The sequence below is a fragment of the Mus pahari genome, chromosome 1 (genome assembly GCF_900095145.1).
Source record: "Mus pahari chromosome 1, PAHARI_EIJ_v1.1, whole genome shotgun sequence".
NCBI classification, from domain to species: domain Eukaryota; kingdom Metazoa; phylum Chordata; class Mammalia; order Rodentia; family Muridae; genus Mus; species Mus pahari.
In genome coordinates, this window is record NC_034590.1 from 45,931,836 (window position 1) to 45,938,933 (window position 7,098).

The 7,098-nt window shown below is 44.1% G+C and overlaps 1 pseudogene; it reads left to right on the top strand.

Annotated features, from left to right (window-relative positions):
- Nucleotides 1-343: 343 nt before the first annotated feature.
- Nucleotides 344-7,098, top strand: part of LOC110317850 — a 59,666-nt pseudogene continuing 52,911 nt past the window's right edge.

Genomic DNA, 7,098 nt, shown 5'->3' on the forward strand with positions numbered 1-7,098 from the left:
GTTTATTAGGAAGAGGAGGGACTAGCCAGGGAATGACGGTGAGTCAGGGATAAGGATAGCACCCTCCTTAGGCTACTTCCTGCTTCCTGAAGGCATTGTCATTTCCAGGGTATGGTTGATCCTCACCATCAAAGCTCAGTCAGTCAGTCGATGGTCATTAGCCTCAGGCTCTGCGGTCAGCGGTTGGTAATCCTGTAAAAGTAACTGATTACTCATTTGGTTGGAAATTTTTTGTATTTGTTGTTGGAGAAATGTAGAGAAGAAATGGACAAAGCAGGGTGCAAATAGTAAAAGCTGAAAACATAGAAGAAAAGCGGTCAGGAGGGGCCGATCGACTTCCGTTATGGGGTTTTTCAAAGACCCAGGGGTTGGAGACATTGAGTTGGTCCTCATGCTTCTGGAGGTCTCTCTGGAGTTATTAGATTTTGAGTTTCATCACACACAACTGGTTGATATAGAAACAGCATTCCTCTTGGAGAAAGAGGCAATAACCGCCTTCTTCTGCTGTAAGAAAGTCTCGTCCCCTTTGGTTTTGAAGTGCCACTGCAGCCTGGGAGTCCGTCTGTCCTTGAAGAGTGAGTATGACTTGGGCCACCTGCTGCAGATCCTGAATAAACTGGGAAGACTCATGATACAAGGTTAGGGGAGTAGCCAGTCCTGCTGTCCTGCTAGCAACACCTATGGTTATTCCTGTGACAGCCAGAAGGGGCAAGATTTGAACTGCCCTTCTATTATGCTAGACAGCTATGGAGTTCACAACTGGGATCAGTAGGGGCTCCTCTCCGTGTATCACCCCTAATTTGGAGAAGAAAGACACCAGAATGCAAACTCCAGACCAGCTGGCAGGTGGGTGATGGTCGACCTGAGCACCACAAAGAATCGAGGTGTTATGGACTGTAGGGTACTGGAGAAGAGATGAGAGTTACGGTTTTGCTGCAGTCTAGGGAACTTAACACCCTAGAGAACATGTCCCAGATGCTTTAAAACAGTTTGCCATGCCAAAGTGGATGCCCTAGAGGAGGGTTCCTGGAGTGGTGGTAACACCAGGGTCAAGGCAGTTGGTGAATGGCAAAGCAGTTATTTGACAGGGTCACTGGAGAAGCTAGTGCTAAGTGGCAGTTTTGAGTTAGTCCCACAAGGCACACACAGCCAGCAATCTCTGAAGCAGTCAAGTTGGGTGACATTAAGGAGCTGATTGGCCAAGGTCGGCATCTGAAACAGGAGATGAAATGGCAGATTTGTATTATTTAGGAGAGGGGTCATCAAAGATGCAGTGACCTTGAAGGAGTGTTTAATTACCTCTTCTACTTCCCCTATCTCCAGGGGTTGGGTAATTGGGACCTATTTTCTCTGGATATTAATCATGCTTTTCAGAAGCCCAGAGTTGTAGCGGTAGTAGAGTTTCCCACCTGGGATTCCATGGGTCTGGGATATAGAAGAGGGTCTTGTGTTGTAGTTAGAGGAGATAATTTTTCCTTATGATCGACAAATGGTATTGGCAAGACCAGAATGGGCAGCCTCCATGTCTATCTGGCCATTCTTTATACTAGCATTCTGTCTGGTCCAAGAGGAAGCAAACAAAAAGGTCATAGTATACAGAAGGAGAGATGGATATGGGGGTGATGGATATTTCAATAAGTTCCTGGCATCGGCTATAGAGCAATTCTCTGACCCTATTCAAAGAGACTGTTTGTTATAAGTTTCTTGAATAAATTAGAGTTTGAATGAGAACTTCTTGAACTTCGAATTTCCGTATGTAAGGGTTACCCTGGACAGAAACAAACAAGAGGAAGAGGAGAAAAAAAAAAATCCATATCCAATCTAGTAAGGTCGATCACAGCTGCCGGAGATAAACCTCATTCTTCTGAAACCGGGCACAAGGTGGTTGGTCTCAGTGTCCTCTGAAACTTCAGGGAGCAGGGTCTTGTTGGGGTTGATATGTAAGAAGGGAAGTTATTCTGAGGTGGGAGGCTAAAGGTGAGACAAGTGAATCCAATGAGGGAGTCCCTTAAGTTTAGCAGAAGGGGTCACAAGAATTACCTTGAAGGGGCCCTGCCATTTAGAGGAAAAGGTGAGGGATAATAGTTCAGAGGGAAGAGGACCTGATCTCCAATGTTGATTGGGAGTGGACAGGAGAGAGTGTGTGGTCGTGATAGGCGGTGGACAGTAAAGTTCCATAGGAGGGAGCAGAGATGATGGAGTAATCAGGTGATCAGGGAGGGGCAAGACGGAAAGGAGTCATTAGGGGAGAACCTGTAGCCTGTGGCAGGAACTTTACCCAATCAAGGTGAAGTTCCTGTGACAATTTGACAAGGGTGTTTGTCAAGGAGTGACTAGTCTGTTCTAGCTTTCCTGAGGACAGGACATGAAAATTCCATGAAATGTTGAGGGCTTTAGAAAGGGTTTGGGAAATGTAGGAAATGAATTCAGGAGCATTGTCTGACTAGAGGGAGGTAGGGATTCCAAATCAAGGGATCATCTCACAGAGAAAGAGGAAGAAACCAGAAACTGTCTGAGCCCTTCTGTTGGTAGTAGGGAAAGCCTCCACCCACCCTGAGAAGGTGTCTGCCAAGACCAGGTGGTCCCTGACACATTTGACTGTGGGCAAGTAGATAAATTCAAGTTGACAATTCATCCCAGGAAGGGAGCCTCTAGCCTGGTGGGTAGGAAAAGGGGGGCTATGATATCTGGACAGATTTTATAAGAGGCAGTAAGACTTTAAGAAACTCAAGTCCTCAGGGTAGGTTGTAGTTGAGTTTTAACAACATGAGATGTCTTGGCTATTAGGATGAAAGAACTGGAGTAGATAGGACAGAATTTGATGAGTGTCAGGGGGTGACAGTGGGCATGTGGGTTTTAGTGTGAGAATGTCCTATGGTGGGTGGGTGAGAATGCCCTATGGTGTCCAATGGCCACAGCTCTAGTTAGACTGCCTCATCAGACTGGTTATTTCCCTTAGACATGATGAAATTGTTGGTCTGGTGGGACTGGCAGTGGACAATTCCAATAGCTGTGGGGAGATGGGAGGCTTTTAGCATGGCCATAATTTGGTCTTCATTGGTTATTGATCCTCCTTTTTCTTATGTAATCCACACTCTTTCCAGATGGCAGCCTGGGATTGGAAGCTATGGGAGGCACATTTCAAGTCTGTGTGGATGTTTAAATCCCTGCACCAATTAGAAGGCATAGGTAAGAGCTACTAGTTCAGCCTGGTGTGGGCAGGGAGGACCTGTGTCTCAACCTCCTCAGTATCTGACACTATGGGGTAGACAGCAATTTAGGATCCTTCATGTATAAAGGAGCTGCCATCTGTGTACCAGGCAGAGGTGGCTTGAGGCAATGTGCCCTGCTGGATATGTGAGGTGTGAGGTTTCAGTGCAAGAATGAGATGGGGAGTGGTCAGCAGCTCAGACCCAACCAGGAGCTCTGGTGTATTTCATTTGCAGGTGCCTCCAGACTCATCTGAGCTCCTCAGGGAGTAGGTTGTTAGTGAGAATCGTGTGTGTGTGTGTGTGTGTGTGTGTGTGTGTGTGTATATATATATATATATATATATATATATATATATATATATATATATATTCTTTAATTAGAGGTATAGTGTAGTATCCCAGTCTTTTGTTTTTCTATTTGAGAAAGTTCATTTAATGAAAATGTAACATGTACACTGACCAGGGCGTTCACCCCAGCAACCTCATGCAGAATTAGGCTGGGTGGGGGAAAAGGAGTAGATTTGGCCACAGAGCGAGAGTGTGGGGAAGGCAGGGGAACTGAAAGCTTGTTGGTAGGGTGAAAGTAGGTGCCAGTGTGAGGAGGTTGGAGTGGCCTGTACCTGGAGAGGGGGGAGAGGAGGCTGAAGAAGCCAGAGGAGGTGAGGGAGCTGTCAGCTGGGGACCTGAAGGAGGAAGCTCATTAGTAGGATCAAGGATAGTAGAGTTTTATCTGGTTGAGATTTCTTAGCTAGAAGGAGCTGAGTGTGGGAACGGGAAGAACAGAGAGAAGGTTTGGAGTGAAGATAAGAGAAAGCCTGAACAAGGGACCCTTCATCCATTTATTGGATCCCTGGCAGTAATTGTAAAGGTCTTGTATAATAATGAGATCAAAAGTATCATTAGGTAGTCATTTAGATTCATTATACAAGAGATATAGAGGCCAAGTCTGGCTGCAAAGGACTATGGGCTTAGAAGCCTTTAAATCCGGCTCTAGGTGTAGCGCCTGAGGTTCTCAAAGAGGCATCCCGATAGGGAGCTTGGAGCTGTAGACTAAGATGTGGATCCCATGGGTAAAAAGCGTCACAGGCTTGAGGCCATGGTGTCCAAAGGACAGTGTTGTGCCAAGGAAATGTTATTGATCCTCCCAAAACAGACAGGAGCCAATCTGATGCAACTCACAGCGGTGTCTTTATTCTATTTAAACGAGCTCAGCCCCATCCCCACCCCCACCCCACCCCACCCCACCGCCACCCCACCCCCACTCCCATCCCCATCCCCCACTCACAGAGGTCTTTTGGGTGGTGGGGGAGCCCCGAATGTCTGTCCTATCTGAGTCTCGGTAGCGAATGTTAGATCCATGTAGCAGAATCCATAAAGTCACACCATGCAACAGATCTCATGGGAGGTTTATCCAGGGAGGCGGAAGGGGATATAGAGGAAGATGCCTCTGGGTGGAAGTGACAGGGAAAAGGCAGAGGGGGGAGGAGGAATGAAACCTTTTGGCAGAGAATGTAGTGCATGCGCAGGAGGACTATAGATCTTCCATTATGAGAAAACAACTAAATATAATAAATCAAATAAATAGGTAAATAATTTGAATGGAGATTTTGCTGAAGTCCAGAGATGGCAATGGCAACAAGAACGGCTGCCCAACAGCATCATTACTGGCTTACTTATTTGTTTTAGAGGAATAAGAGATTTGAGAGACTGACCAACAGACACATGCTTTAAGAGTTGTGCGTTGGTCAGGTGTCCTGGACCTAAGACTTGAGACTCGGTATATCTTCTTGGAAGGATGAACCTTTCACACTTGTATTTTAAATTTTTACTGATAAATTCACTTTAAAATCTACTTTTGTTTTTAACACCGCTCCCCAAGCCCTTTTGGCTTAGGATAAGCTCTAAATAATTGTTTTCAAAAATTTTACTTCGGTTTTTTTTTTTCTCTCTGTTAGGAACTTCTTCATCAATGTATATTGACATTTCTAAAATCAAGTGAGAAAAATCAGTAAACTTCCCCATGATTTTTATTAGTTGTTGTGATTCAGACCCTGGAACAAACAGTTGAGGTGCATAGTTTACATAACCAAAGCAAACTTGGCATCCAGGTTCACCCAGCATCCCTCAGTCCCAGCCTGTTGCCCTGCTCTCTGCCATGAACTTTCCAGCCAAGGGGCTGGTCTATCCCTCCCCTGAAGCTCTTCCTCATACAGTGCAGACATTTTGGTCTCCCCTCCCTCTGGCCTGTGCGCTTTCTCCTCCCCCTTTTTCCTGTCTCCCTCCCATGGTGACTTCCCTGGCCTCATTCCTTGGAACCAGTGAACCTGCTGGAGCGTGGGGTCTCAATCACCCTGCCTTTATACAGGTTCATCTGGATCGAATTGACTCATTTCACTGGCAGAGACTAGTTTACTGTATGTTAATTGTATAAGGTTCCAGAGCTATTGTTGCAGCATTTTCGCGTGTAAATAACGCACTTCCGATGGTGTTCAGCCCCACTTCCTTCTCTCCTCCCTCCTTCCTTTGACCACCTCCTTTCCTAACAGGTACCCCTTCTACCTTCACATCATTTTAATTTTAACCTAGGTCTTAGACATGCCAGAAAACACAGTTTGCATTTCTGACTTATTTTCCGTGGGAATCGCCACTTCCATTCGTTCTCCTGGAAACGATAGGGTCATATTCTTTATGGCTGAATAGGATTTCATTGTATGTATATTCCAATCTTTCTGTATGTATTTATGTGTTGATTGGCACCTGTAATGATCCTGTAACCTGGCTCTGGTGAGTAGCATTATAGCACATGTGGGGAGCAGGGCTTTCTACTATAAATTCACACACACGCCAGACTCCACATTCTCCTCATTTACTGGGATGACTTGCTTGCTTCGCCTTATTTATACTATCATTTGACTCTGCTTTCCATCTCTTATGCTTTCCCATTTGCTTTTGTGTGGTTTTCCCATATTAATAAATTATATGGTTTCCTCATTCCATTTTTTTTTAACCTGATGGTACTTTTTTGGAAGCTGTGTTTCCAATTTTCTTCTTTTAGTGGTTATCTTTAAAAGTCTAATCCTCATGGTTAGTATAAACTAATCAATATATTTATCTCCCTCCTGACCAATGCTCGAGCCTTAGAATATGCTGCCATAAATTTCTCAGCCTAGCGGCTATCGCTGCTCAGGGACTTCTCTTCATCTTCCTAGTGCTTTTAACTTCGTTATTTCTCAGACTGTTTAGATAGCTTCATATTAATTATTTTGCTTTGTAGCATCTTAAATATAATTCTTTAGATTTTCCTTTAATGAGGAATTATAGCCCATAAACTTCTTTCTTCTTCATGTGGAAACATGTTCACTTCAATACCATTCTTTGTATAGACAGCTATTTCTCACAATAAGCACTTGAAATAAGTAATGATTAAGAGAACACAAAGAATAATATATCTGTATTTACAGTTAAAATGAAATGAATCTTTGACTCCATCTGAAAGCGAGGTGCAAACATCCTGGCATCTCTCTCAAGTAGGAGCACACTATAAAGCTGACGAACCACAGTATGCTGAGGCTATATGCAGTTCCAATAGTCCAATATCAGTCTATATTTAATTTTTCCAAACTGTCTTCAAAATACATACTTGATAGTTCATGTCTCCCCTAACTTGATTGCTCTATGATAAGGTTTCCAATACTTGGCTATAAACCTGTTTACATTCATTTACCTTACACTAGTTTACACTCATTTACTAGTTTACACTCACTTACCTTACACTAGTAGTGCTCCTTTTCTGTCATATGGTGGCTCTTTAAAAATTGGATATTTTCAGGGAAATACAAATCAAAACAACCCTGAGATTCCATCTCACACCAGTCAGAATGGCCAA